The following is a 15,472-nucleotide window of genomic DNA, read 5'->3' as shown; positions in this document are numbered from 1 at the left end:
GTATTTTTTTTATTTCTTCTTTGATTTCTTTAGTGATTTCTTTGTTATTTAGTAACGTAATGTGTTTGTGTTTTTTACATTTTTTTCCTTGTAACTGATTTCTAATCTCATAGCATTGTGGTCAGTAAACATGTTTGATATGAGTTCAATTTTCTTAAATTTACTGAGGCTTGATTTGTGACCCAGGATGTGATCTATCCTGGAGAATGTTCTGTGTGCACTTCAGAGGAAAGTGTAATCTGCTGTTGCTGGATGGAATGTCCTATAAATATCAATTAAAACTACCTGGTCTATTGTGTCACTTAAAGCTTGTGTTTCCTTATTAATTTTCTGTCTGGATGATCTGTCCATTGGTGTAAGTGAGGTGTTAAAGTCCCCCACTATTATTGTGTTACTGTCAATTTCCTCTTTTATAGCAGTTAGCATTTGCCTTATGTATTGAGATGCTCCTATGTTGGGTGCATATATACTTATAATTGTTATATCTTCTTCTTGGATTGATCCCTTGATCATTATATAGTGTCCCTCCTTGTCTCTTGTAATGTTCTTTATTTTAAAGTCTATTTTATCTGATATGAGTATTGCTAGTCCAGCTTTCTTCTGATTTCCATTTGCATGGAATATCTTTTTCCATCCCCTCATTTTCAGTCTGTATGTGTCTCTAGGTTTGAAGTGGGTCTCTTGTAGACAGCATATATATGGGTCTTGTTTTTGTATCTCTTCAGCAAGCCTGTGTCTTTTGGTTGGAGAATTTAATCCATTTGCGTTTAAGGTAATTATTGATATGTGTCCCTATGACCATTTTCTTGATTGTTTTGTGTTTGTTTTTGTAGGTTATTTTCTTCTCTTGTGTTTCCCACTTAGAGAATTTCCTTTGGCATTTATTGTAGAGCTGGTTTGGTGGTGCAGAATTCTCTTAGCTGTTGTTTGTCTATAAAGCTTTTGATTTCTCCATGGAATCTGAATGAGATCCTTGCTGGGTAGAGTAATCTTGTCTGTAGATTCTTCCCTTTCATCACTTTAAATATATCATGCCCCTCCCTTCTGGCTTGTAGAGTTTCTGCTGAGAAATCAGCTGTTAACCTTATGGGAATTCCCTTGTATGTTATTTGTCATTTTTCCCTTGTTACTTTTAATTATTTTTCTGTCTTTAATTTTTGTCAAGTTGATTACTATGTGTATCAGCATGTTTCTCCTTGGGTTTATCCTGCCTGGGACTCTCTGCCCTTCCTGGACTTGTGTGGCTATTTCCTTTCCCATGTTATGGAAGTTTTGCACTATATTCTCTTCAAATATTTTCTTGGGTCCTTTCTCTCTCTCTTCTCCTTCTGGGACCCCTATAATGTGAATATTGTTGCATTTAATGTTGTCCCAAAGGTCTCTTAGGCTGTCTTCATTTTGTTTCATTCTTTTTATTTTTTATTCTGTTCCTTAGCAGTGAATTCCACCTTTCTGTCTTCCAGGTCACTTATCCGTTTTTCTGCATCAGTTACTCTGCTATTGGTTCTTTCTAGTGTATTTTTCATTTCAGTTATTGTATTGTTCATCTCTGTTTGTTTGTTCTTTAATTCTTCTAGGTCTTTGTTAAACATTTCTTGCATCTTCTGGATCTTTGCCTCCATTCTTTTTCTGATGTCCTGGATCATGTTCACTATCATTATTATGAATACCTTTTCTGGAAGGTTTCTTTTTTTTTTTGCGGTATGCGGGCCTCTCACTGTTGTGGCCTCCCCCGTTGCGGAGCACAGGCTCCGGACGCGCAGGCTCCGGACGCGCAGGCTCAGCGGCCATGGCTCACGGGCCCAGCCGCTCCGCGGCATATGGGATCCTCCCAGACCGGGGCACGAACCCGTATCCCCTGCATCGGCAGGCGGACTCTCAACCACTTGCGCCACCAGGGAGGCCCTGGAAGGTTTCTTATCTCCACTGCATTTAGTTGTTTTTGGGAGGGTTTCATCTTTTTCCTTCATCTGGTACATAGCCCTCTGCCTTTTCATTTTGTCTATCTTTCTGTGAATGTGGTTTTTGTTCTTCAGGCTGCAGGACTGTAGCTCTTCTTGCTTCTCTATAACTTATTTTCTTAAATTTTTAAACCTACTATATTTTATATAACATAAATGCCCAATAAATATTCACTGTTACTGATATTAATTTAAATGACTATTTAAACAGTGCTGAAAAATAAAGAAACATTTCAGAATAAGACGTAGACAATATATGAAAGAACTCTTCAGGCGTCTTTGCCTTTCTAGACTCAATCATTGTCTTCCTGGCCTGTAACATGTAATAGATTAATCTTGCCTAACTAGAGTCTCCCAGTCCTGCCTTCATTTTGCCAGATTTACTCTGCTGGTACATTTCAGGTCTTCTCCAGTTTCTGAACGAGTTACTGGCATCTTTAAAATTGTAATGTGAAGTTATGTGTGTCTTGAACTGGAAAAGATAAGACTTCTGGAGGATATTTAAGTAAATTCGATTTATGCCCTGCCTCTTGAACTCCAAACAACTCTAAATTTACATCTTATTTGGCAGGACTGTAATTACAGAGGAAAGTCTGCTTTCTAAGGCATTGCTCTTAGAAATATACATCTAGCCACTTAAGTAATGACTTGCCTTGAGAAATTATGAAGTGCTGAGCTCTCCTTGAACCACACTGACAATTTCTCTCAGCAGTGACCTGAAGACAATGATGTGCACTCTGAAAGAGGATTGCCATGATTTTTAATCTGCCTGGCTTTCTGATCAGGCAAAATATAAATCATTTAATCAGCTCCCAACTGAGCATCAGGTACAACTAGTATAAATTTTCTTTCATAAAAGTTTCATCAAAGCTGAGGATGGCTGCACTGACTTATCTTTTACTAGAGAAATTACAGCCTGCAAAGATTGGCTGGTCATCATACATGATTTATGGGCTTAGGGGGGGATGGCCTTCATGCAGAGGAGTTCAAGTGTAAATGGCCTCTGCAGTTACTTCTGTCTTTCCCTTAAAATAATGCTTTGCTTCATTTACTGCAAAGGAAATGCCAACTAACAACGGCTTTTCATTTTTGTTTGTTTGTTTCCTGAAAACACTCTTATTTACATCAGTTTCCAGCTAGAAACAGAATTGGCAGATACAATCTTCAGTATGGTAATTGTTTCTTATAAGCTAACAATTCTGTATGAAGAGCTAGAAGAATAAAAGGAGTCATAATGCTCTACTTAGTTTCATACTGATATTTATAAAATGAATATTATTAAATTAGATGTCTTGCTATTGGCTATTTTATATTTCTGATAAAACATCTGTGGGACTGTAAGGTGGAAAATACTTCCAACTAAATTAAGGAAATGTGGATTCAAAAACTTTCTTAATAATATCACTAACTCACTTGTCTCTTTTGTTTTTGTGATAGTAAAACTGGCAACTTTAAGGTGGAAAAATTCATCTTAGTATCATAAGCACTATTCACAATGAGAGGGGACAGTGAGAAACTACTGATGGAAAGACTAAATAGTCCTAATCATGAAACGTTTGTAAGACAAGTATTATATCTCTCAAGTACTGGTCAAGAAATAAGACATAAATCAGTGCTAACAAGTAAGCAGGTAAGTTAATTTTGGGGAATCTAATTTGCAGGAGGCTTACAACACTCATAATGGATTTCAACTTAAAAGCCCCATCATTTCATACTTTTAAATCAATAAGTATCTGAATTGATTTACACTCCAATTCCATGTAGTTTAATTTAATGTGTTTTTGCTGAATTATAGTAAAACTTAAAGTGGGGCAAATAGGTATAAAAATTTGATTCAAAAATTTAAAGTTCAGTTGAAAAGACTGGGGATAAGGTAAATGTTAAACAGTCTATGTCCCAAGAAGTAAGATTTGTATATTCTGAAAACTATTCAGCACACAATCAATTAAAACTCCTTAACGCAAATGAATATAAAGTGTCTGAAGTATCATGGCCACAGATGAGCTCTCTCACAAGAACAATCATTCTAGCTGATAACAGAGTGAGCTCTCTTCTCAGATGGAAAAATGGAATAACAGTCTATTGCACATGTGACAAAGGGAAAAAGAATAATTTTTGATTATGATATTAAACAAGTAAAAATTCTCTTAAAACCAAAACCAAGGCAAATGCTAATCCAAGCATGTTTAGAAAGTCAATCATAATCAACTTCTCAGTCACAAAGTCCAATCAGTTGCACAGTAGCTGCTGCTGTCACATCCTATGTACCATAACTCGACCACTGAAATGTCATTAAGTCTTAAAGAAAGTAGAATTCTGGAAGCTTCCAAGGGCAACTTTACCCCCAGGTCTCAAGCATGAATAACGACCTCATTGAGGATTCCATAATCCATTAAACTCAGATTCCAACATTCTTCCACAAGTCCTTTTGCAGTTTTCACCAACTTTAGTGTACAGAGGAGTTGCCCAGGGGTTAATCCAAATCTTCCTAGATTTGAGTTTCTTACCAGAAATTTGAGTAAGTTGGCCTGGCACCTGGCTTCCTCCATCATCACACAACTCTTCAAGGAAACCTGATGGAGATTTGCTGCTGCTGTTGTTAAGTCTACATAAACACTATACTGAAAAAAACCTTTTTAAATACAATAAAGGATCCTCAGGTAGTGTGATACATTCTAGATGTTCACTCTTGTTCACTAGGTGAATGAGACAGTAAAAACTGATTTGAAGAAGAAAATTTATAACTTCTGATCCCTGGTGTGCCTGGCCACAGTAAATGAGAAATAAAGAAATCCAGGACTATAAAAACAATAGATGTCAAAACCAGTTTGAGCTTGATTTATGTTTCTGTTTCAGGAGGATAAAAAGACACTTTTCATTGAGAGTGATGTTATTGGGCTACTGGTCTTATTTAACCTGAAGTTTACTGTCCATCATCTTCATTCTTCACTATAGACTTGTAAGCTTACATGTGACAGCTCCAAGGAACTGTCATTTCTCAGAAGCTCTGGGCCTTTACTGGTCAGTGTTTCCCCCTTCCCCTCAAGTGAAATGTTTCACCATCTAGCCAGCTGTATAGTCCAGAAATTTCTAATTTCTTAGAGAGTACCTTCAATTTCTTAAATTCTTAAATTTCTTAAATGCATGAATTAATGAAAGGAAGTCTGTTCATAGTCCTGTCATTCCTCCCCCATATTTTATCCATTGATGAGCTACTTTGATTTTTGCCCCTAAATACTTCTCCACTTCTTGAAAATTATCAGACAAACTCAAACTCCATCATCTCAGAGCTGTGTTCATTTGCATACCCACAAATCAAATCATGAAACAAAAACAAAGTGATCCCTTGATGACCCCTTTCTCCATTTAAACTTCTTGGTGGCTTCACATTGCTATTAGGATTAGAACAAAACTCCTTCACATGCACATATAGCCTTTTACACTTTGGTCCCTACCTCTATCTTCACCTGAATCTCTTATCTTGATTTCATTTACCCTACTGTCACTGTGTTTGTGCCAGGTTGGTCTGCTGAGTCTTCCTTGCTTACTGTGCTCCTTCGTGCTCCCTCCTTCCATAGGGCATTTGCATATCCTGTTTCCTTTCTCTGTGATGTCCTTTCCACTCAGAATCCCATGAATGCTTATGCATCCTTCATATGTCAGCTCAAACATAACTTCCCAGGGGAAGGTTTTCTGTCAATCCCCCTGAGATCAAATCAGAAGGATACATGCATCCCAATGTTCCTTGCAGTGCTGTTTACAATAGCTAAGACATGGAAGCAACCTAAATGTCCAGTGACAGAAGAATGGATAAAGAAGGTGTGGTACATATATACAATGATATATTACTCAGCCATTAAAAACAATGAAATAATGCCATTTGCAGCAACATGGAAGGACCTAGAGATGGTCATACTGAGTGAAGTAAGTCAGACAAAGAAAAATATCGTATGATATCACTTATATATGGAATCTAAAAAAAAATGATACAAATGAACTTGTTTGCAAAACAGAAACAGACTCACAGACTTAGAGAATGAACTTATGGTTACCAGGGGGGAAGGGGGATAGTTAGGGAGTTTGGGATTGACATGTACACACTGCTATATTAAAAATGGATAACCAACAGGGACCTACTGTATAGCACAGGGTACTCTGCTCAATATTCTGTAACAACCTAATTGTGAAAAGAAGTTGGAAAAGAATAGATAAATTTATATGTATAACTGAATCACTTTGTTGTACACCTGAAACTAATCAACAAATCACTGTACTCCAATATAGAATAGAAAGTTAAAAAAATAAAAGTGAAAGGGGAAAAAATAAAATGAATATGGAAAGTAAAAAAAAATATATTATAGGAAGACATAAACCACAAAGCTTTCCTTTATAACTTGGCACAGGTGAATTTTCCATATTTTAATGATTACTTGACTAAAAATGATTTCTTCTATAGAAAATTCATTTAATTTACTTTAGTATTCCCAGCTTTCAGCACAATAAAAGGCACATAGTATTTATTGAATGCATGAATGAATGAAGATATATGTTCATATCTAGAAAAATAAAATTATGTGACTCCAAGGACAGAAACAGAAGTAAATTCACACTGTTAATTGAAATGATATAGGAAAAAATCATTATGGCAGCATCATTCTGAAAATTTTCATCCTTAGATGCTTTTACACTCAAATATTATTGAGGCTTATGTTTGTATGGGTTATAGTGAACAAACTCACCATGTTAGACATTAAAACTGAGAATTAAAATATATATTTATTTATAAACTCATTCAAAAATAATATAAAATAAACCCAGTACATGTTAACATCATATATAATTCCCAAATAAAACAACCAGTAAGAGAAATGACTTTGTTTTACATTGATATAATCTCTTTATTATTTGACTTAATAAAGGACAGCCAGGTTCTCAGATATGCTTCCACTGCAATATCACACATCATGTAGCCTCTAGAAAACTACACTTGTAAGAAAATGAGAGTGAAAAAGTAAAAAGAATTTTATAATGTATTATGAAAATAATTTTGATCTTTCTGACCCCATGAAAAAGCATGTTAGGTACCCATGCCCCCCACCAGGGATTCCTACTTTGAGAACCACCAATATAATTTATTCTCCAAACTGAGAGACTTTTGAAAACAAAAGACTGTACTATAAATATTTATGATAGAATATCAAGCATAAACATGGCTTATCATTAATATGTGTTAATAAATGGTCATAGGGCCTCCTTGGTGGTGCAGTGGTTGAGAGTCCACCTGCAAATGCAGGGGACACGGGTTCGTGCCCCGGTCTGGGAGGATCCCACATGCCGCGGAGCGGCTGGGACCGTGAGCCATGGCCGCTGAGCCTGCGCATCTGGGGCCTGCGCTCCGCAACGGGAGAGGCCACAACAGTGAGAGGCCCGCGTACAACAAAAAAAAAAAAAAAAAAAAAAAAGGTCATAGAAATATGCTAATTAAAATATCTTTTTTTTTTTTTTTTTTTGTGGTACGCGGGCCTCTCACTGTTGTGGCCTCTCCCGTTGCGGAGCGCAGGCCCCAGATGCGCAGGCTCAGCGGCCATGGCTCACGGGCCCAGCCGCTCCGCGGCATGTGGGATCCTCCCAGACCGGGGCACGAACCCGTGTCCCCTGCATTGGCAGGCGGACTCTCAACCACTGCGCCACCAGGGAAGCCCTAATTAAAATATCTTATACAGTTTCCCCTCAGTATTTGCAGGGAATTAGTTCTAGGACCCACTGGGATACCAAAATTCATGGATGCTCAAGTCCCATAGTCGCACCTGTATCCATGGTTCCACATCTGTGGATTCAACCAACCACAGATCATGTATTAGGTTTGTAATCTGTGGTTGGTTGAATCTGCAGATGTGGAATCCAGACCTGCCAATATGGAGGGTCAACTTTATATTTATTTTTAAAAATTTGTATATAAGTGGACCCGCACAGTTCAAACCTGTGTTGTTCAAGGGTCACCTGTAATTCAAAACAAATATAGATCATATAGCATTGAAAATTTTACTACACTACTGTAAATTTTTTTTTTTACACTTTTGTGTACTCACAGAGTTAACATTGTGCCTTATATATGATAGGTTTTTCAGGGATACTTAATGAACAAATGAATAAGTTACTGTGTAAAGGCACAACTAAATAACTCTGACTGCATGTTTCCCAGCCCTTATAATCTGTTTTGAAATGGACACAGGAGGGTGAATTAATACTGTTGCAGTGATTCTACCATATTATTCCTTACTTCCTTGAAGTCACAACTTTTCAGGCTTTTTATTACAAAACTATAAAGGTAGAATCTATGAAGTGGAATACAAAGTCTCCTATATGGTCTGATTGTAGAGTCACAGAGGCTTTAATCCTGAAAAATTATTCCCAACTCTAGCTGTCCTTGAAATATATTGACCACAGTTGCTAAGAATTATCATTCTTCGTTCTCGATTGCCAATTTTTAAATGTACGTATGCTTGGGAGAAACACCGCATCCCTCATTTAAGAACAAAATAGCCACTCAACACTAACCTTATATTCAAGTCCTTAAGATTTCCCTAGAAATTGTTCAAACACACACACACACACAGGGCACAAACCACTTACAAAGGGATATTTAATCATTTATTTAATCAAGATAGAAAACTTCCTGAGTTTGAGACGGCCTTAGATATTTTCTCTTCCACAGAGATAACCTTAAACATGAAAGCATTCTTGGGTGCAATATAGATTCAGGATAATAAGAAATGTTGAGGATAGAGGCAGGTGATTTAGTAAGTTGATAAGAACTAATTCAACAAATATATGGAATCTTCTTAGAAAAAGTTTAATGATTAAGATTTAAGATTAATGATATAATTTTAAATACTTTATAAAATATTTTTCATATACCTTTTAAAAAAACACTACTTTAATACTTTTACAGCCAAAAGTCAATGGAAAGAAAAGGCAAATAACTCTTCTAATTACTAAGTGTTTTGAATGTATTATTAGCTGTTACTATATCATATAGATTGACTAGAATCACTTTCAATTTTCCAGAAATCATATCTAAATAAAAACACTAAAAACTGAAACTGATATAGAAAAACATAATTTGTTAAATGATTTACTTATTGATTTCATACTGCTGAAAATGATTTATTAATCCTCTTTCTACATGTTAATTAGGCATATTAATATTCCTTTTGCTACAAGGGATTCAAATATACAAAAAAGCTAGATTTGAATATAAGTGATATGACAGAAGCACACAAATAACTAAAATATAAGGCAATGATCCAAAGTTTTGATGGTTTCCAGAGAAAGGGGATATTACTTTTGGTTTTGATCATCTAGGGAAAAGAAACACAGATTTAAGCCTTTGTTGGGTACATATGAGATAAATTCTTCTCTTGAAAATGAAATGAACCTGGTAAAAGAATTATCCTCAGAACAGCCCCTGAATACAAAGTGAGTGGAGGGTTGGCTTCTACTGGGAGGATAGAGAATCAAAGTTAGTTTTCAGTAGTATTGTTAGGAAATAGAGGTAGAAACATGGCTGATACTAATAAAAAGAAATTACAACAAGGAAAGATGGTAAAATGGAAGGTGAAAGCATAAGAAAAGCATTCATAGAGATGTTGATGGTCAAAATAATTGAGAGACAGGAGGAGCAAGGAAGGTATTCAGCTTCTAGATCCGTTTGTGAATATAATGTATGGGCGGTAACTGCATTAGGTTGAATATGTAGCCAGAATTTCAGCTTATACTATAAGATGTGAAAACGTAGAAGAGGGAGAGATATGTCTTATTCATGTTTATATCTCTGGAATGTATAACAGTTCCAGGAACTTAGCAAGTGCTTGAGAAATGGCTATTGATTGAGGACTGAATGTACAGTGTGTAGTCCTTGGCTCATGCTGGGTAGATGTGGATCTAAGCCTGTGAAAGAGAACTTGGAGATAGACCACAGGGGTCTTGCCTGTCCAGACAGATTACACTTTACTAGATTTCAATACAATGTCATAAAATATGTTTGAAAAATGAATTAACTATTTAAAGAAATACTTTAGGATTTCCATAGCAAGTTACATTCAGGGCACATGGGAGCAAGAGATTTCAAGCTATAGGTATCATTTCTAGGAGGGAAAACCACTCATCTGCAGAAAAAACACAAGGAGGGAAATAGAGAAATGAAATTTACTGATTTTTTTAACATCAGGCACTACATTACACACATTGGGTACATTTTCTGATTTCCTTCCTTTTCCTAGAATATTTTCATGCAAATTTTATATGAGAAATCTGAGGTTCAGACATTTTAAATAATAAAAATTACATACACAGAGAGAAGATACGATTTAACCTTCACTTTAAAGCACATACTATTCCTACTATAGCAAAAGTTACATTCTGGGAAGCACCTACTTCAAAGCTGATTAGAAGACCTTATGGAGGATCAAAAGTTTGAACATCAGGGGACTTCCCTGGCAGTCCAGAGGTTAAGGCTCTGCACTTCCAAGGCAGTGGGCACAGGTTCGGTCTCTGGTCAGGGAACTAAGATCCCACATGCTGTGTGATGCTGTGTGGCATGGCCAAAAAAAAAAAAAAAAAGAGTTTGAACATCAGTGATGGAGATTAAGAATGTCATGAATTCTTGGCTACACTTCCTACAGAGATGTAGAGTCTACTTTTTCCCTCCCCTGGAACCTGTGCTGTGACTCTTTTTGACCAATCGGATGTGACAGAAATGATACTGCCTATCCTCCAAGGCTAGGTTATAAGTCTTGGAACTTTTGATAAGTCTCCTGGAAAGCTCACTCTGGGGGAAGCCAGCCACCATGTAAAAAATCTGATTCTCCTGAGAATACCATGCTTCAGGAATCCCAAGTCACTTAGAGAGACCCTGCAGAATGAGATGCAATGTGAGGAGAGAGCAAGGTTCCAGACATGGGAGTGAAGAAGCATGCTCACAAGTGAATCCTCCAGGCCCAGCTACCCCAGCTGATGCTGTGAGGATCACCACGCTGAGTACTTCTCCAACTCCTGATCCACCAAACTGTGATCAAAATAGAATGGTTGTTTTGAGCTGTTATGCTTTAGGGTAAACTGTTGAGTAGTAATACGTAATTGGAAGAGCCAGAGACAGCAAAAGTCACAATACTGCCATTGATTATTTTTAAAATGATACATCAAATGATGTTGAAGATGCTTGTAAACATTGAGTATTACATAAATAACCTAATGATTAGTGATATGTTAAATCAGATTATTCCAATATAATAACATCACACACACACACACACACACACACACACACACACACACACTAAGCAAGCTAAAAAAATGAGAAAACAGTAGCAGGTGAAAATGAAATGTGAGGAGAGAGGGAAATTCTACTAGTCAGCACTGATCTGTCAAATAGGACTCATTCTGATATTTGCAGAGCTTTACCTCAAAGGGTCATTTTAAAAATCCTCCTTACCTATGTGGGAATTATTTAGCCCCAGTGACCCACCTTCAGTGCCCTACCCCACAGCTAGGTCAGTTAAAATCAATTCTCAGTTAAAAATCAACGAACAAGGAAAGACTTAAAGGAAAGGAGAGAAAGATTTGACAAGGGCTTTATTGAAACCCCTCTGCACTTTACACATTTTGGGCCTAGAAATGTAATAAGCATTTGCTAGTCATCCTGGGAAAAGCTATTTTCTCTCCTCTCAGCTATAACCAAAGAATGAGGCAACAATGCTTTGTCTAAAAATCTCCTTTTACAAAGAAACTAATATTAGACTGTAAACTAAGAAAGGTGCTGTGCTTTCAGGAAGCATTTCACCAAACTCATTGATTGTTTCCTGCTCGTAGATAATCCTGAGTAAGTATGCTCATTGATTTATGTCAGTTCTAAAAGCCCCAATTCTCCTGAATTATTCTAGTGCATTTCATGCCAACAAATTCTAATTCATTTCTTTAATCTATGGACTGCCTAAGAAAATTTCAGTCATTTCAATAGGATTTTTCAAATGTATAAAATGTATTTTTAAATGCTCATGTCTTTGATAAATATTTCATATTTCAAAATGATTTGTTGATGGGCACCATGGAACTTTAAGTGGCGTTAAACATATATGTGCTTAGCTCATATACCATGTTCTGTCACAGACCTTTAGTGTCTCTGACAGCACTTAACGATTTGATCTGGGCATTTGTTTCTATGTTGTCTACAGTGGTGACACTCAATCAGCATAAGATTCTAGTAGCCATTTGACTTTAGATAATAACAGGTGTAAATCATTATTGCTGCACAGGGTGAGAAATGTAGGGTTCTTCTTTAAATTAGCATGATGACTCTTATTTTCCTTTTTTAAAGTTTATCATAAATACCAACAATTGACAGGTCCTGCTTTTCCACAGATTTCCCACAGCAAATATTGAAATATGATGGCACATAAAACACTTCTAGAGGTGATATGGCACAATATTTCTAGCAAAACAACTTTCACAATTCTTCACTTCTTCCTCCCTCTGTATGTTAAATGTAAATCAATTTATCATGTTAGAAGATTTCAAATTCACAAGCTCAGGCTGCTCCAAAAAGAAATAATTTCTTTACCTATGCCAAACCAAGGAAATTAGGCAAAGATAAGTCAAAATCTCAGGCTGATTTGTTTATCCACATAAACCCTGTACTTTGATAGTATTTGGCACATAATGGATGTCCATAAACAGTTGTTCAATTAGTTAACAATTAGGTAGACATTTTAATTGTCCCCAAATGATTATTAAGGCAAAATAATATATATATAATATATTGTATGTATTTTACATATATAAATTATTTACAAAACAGAAATAGACACACAGACATAGCAAATAAACTTATGGTTACCAAAGGGTAAAGAAAATAAACTTATGGTTATCAAAGCATAAAGGGGGGTTACCAAAGGGTAAAGGGATAAATTAGGAGGTTGGGATTAACATATACACACTACTATGTATGAAATAGGTAAACAACCAGGACCTAGTGTATAACACAGGGAACTATGCTCAATATTTTGTACTAACATAAGGAAAAAGAATCTGAAAAAGAATATAAATTTATCTGAGTCACTGTGCTGTACACCTGAAACTAACATGACATTGTAAACCAACTATACTTCAATCGAAAGAAAAAGGAGTAGATCATTGGAAAAACATTCAAAGTTCTGTATGCGCCCCTCCCAAATTTCATTCTCTTTTCCTTCAGTGTCTCAGAGGACATCATATCTAAGCTTGCTGTTCTTTTAGTAGTTTTACCACATGTATTTGTATCTCTCATCAAAAGACTGCTTTGTTTTGCCTGCTTTTGACCTTTATATAATTGGAACTGTCAAGTATATGTTCTTCAGGAACTTTTTACAATTTTCTCCATTGTGTTGTTAGATTCATTATGATCACTCATTTTTGCTTCTCTGTGGTACTCCATTGTATATGAACATAACACAGTTTATATGTCCTGTCTTCTGCTCATGGCATTTCCTTATTTCTGTTTTTATTTACTTATAAACAGTTCTGTTAGAAACACCCTTTAATATGTTTCTGTTTCCTGGTATGTGTGTATGATAGTTTCTCAAGAGTATATATGCAAGTACATTTAAAGGGTATATTGCTAGGTGTAGAGTTGTTGGTTACACATTGTGCATATCTTTCCCATTTCCTGAAAATGCCATAATATTTTCCACAGTGGTTATATAAATATACATTCTTAACATTAGTGTGTAAAATTTCCAGCTGCTGACATTCCCACAAACATTTGATATTCTACTACTATTTCAAGTAAAGTACTTTTTTAAAGCTATTGAGCTAGTTTTGAGGGACTACGAAAACTAAAATGTAAGTCTTTTCTTTCTAAAAAGGTAAAAAATAACCAATTGACAATAAAAAGTGCCTCTACATAGTTTTCTTGAATTATCAAAAGCAATTATTCTCAATCCATATATAGTCAAATATCATTTAATAGTCAAGCATGTAATATATTCATTCAGAGGCCAAGTTGTCTTTTTAGGTCTTCATTACACAAGATTTATCATTTTATCAAAGCAAACTAATAAACAATTCAAAAGTCTTCAACAATAATATATGGTTATTTCTAAGGTAGACAAGGCAAGGATTTCATATTGCAACATTTATCCTGTGGAATATTTGAATTGTGATATGTTATATGAGGATAGGATTCTGTGTTCTAGTGAATCTTAGTTTAATTTGGTACCAATGTACTCATTACTGTACATCATCTTAATCTTTATTAAGTTAATCAACGTTTTGAATATCCAAGAGCAGCATCTCATATTTAGTGCTTTCTAAATGTTTTAGGTCACAGAACCCTTTTGCTTATAGTGTCCCATGAAACATAATTTTGGAATTGTGGTCACATAATATTTGTATAAACTTCTTAACGAAACCCAACAATGCAAAATTGTGCCTTATGTTGTACCATTCTGTGAAGTCTATATCCCATTCTTTGATGAGATTTTTTTTAACAGCTTTATTGGAGTATAATTGCTTTGCAATGGTGTGTTAGTTTCTGCTTTATAACAAAGTGAATCAGTTATATATACAAATATACATATGTTCCCATATCTCTTCCCTCTTGTGACTCCCTCCCTCCCACCCTCCCTATCCCACCCCTCTAGGTGGTCAAAAAGCACCAAGCTGATCTCCCTGTGCTATGTGGCTGCTTCCCATTAGCTATCTATTTTACGTTTGGTAGTGTATATATGTCCATGCCACTCTCTCACTTTGTCACAGCTTACACTTTCCCCTCCCCATATCCTCAAGTCCATTCTCTAGTAGGTCTGTGTCTTTATTCCCATCTTACCCCTAGATTTTTCATGTCCTTTTTTTTTTCTTAGATGCCTTATATATGTGTTAGCATACAGTATTTGTTTTTCTCTTTCTGACTTACTTCACTCTGTATGACAGACTCTAGGTCCATCCACCTCATTACAAATAGCTCAATTTCGTTTCTTTTTATGGCTGAGTAATATTCCATTCTATATATGTGACACATCTTCTTTATCCATTCATCTGTTGATGGACATGTAGGTTGCTTCCATGTCCTGGCTATTGTAAATAGTGCTGCAATGAACATATTGGTACATGACTCATTTTGAACTATGGTTTTCTCAGGGTATATGCCCAGTAGTGGGATTTCTGGGTCGTATGGTAGTTCTATTTTTAGTTTTATAAGGAACCTCCATAATGTTCTCCATAGTGGCTATATCAATTTACATCCCCAACAACAGTGCAAGAGTGTTCCCTTTTCTACACACCCTCTTCAGCTTTTATTGTTTCTAGATTTTTTGATGATGGCCATTCTGACCGGTGTGAGATGATATCTCATTGTAGTATTGATTTGCATTTCTCTAATGATTAATGATGTTGAGCATTCTTTCATGTGTTTGTTGGCAATCTGTAGATCTTCTTTGGAGAAATGTCTATTTAGGTCTTGTGCCAATTTTTGGATT

This window comes from Mesoplodon densirostris, chromosome 1 (assembly GCF_025265405.1).
Source record: "Mesoplodon densirostris isolate mMesDen1 chromosome 1, mMesDen1 primary haplotype, whole genome shotgun sequence".
NCBI classification, from domain to species: domain Eukaryota; kingdom Metazoa; phylum Chordata; class Mammalia; order Artiodactyla; family Ziphiidae; genus Mesoplodon; species Mesoplodon densirostris.
This window is presented reverse-complemented; position numbering follows the sequence as displayed.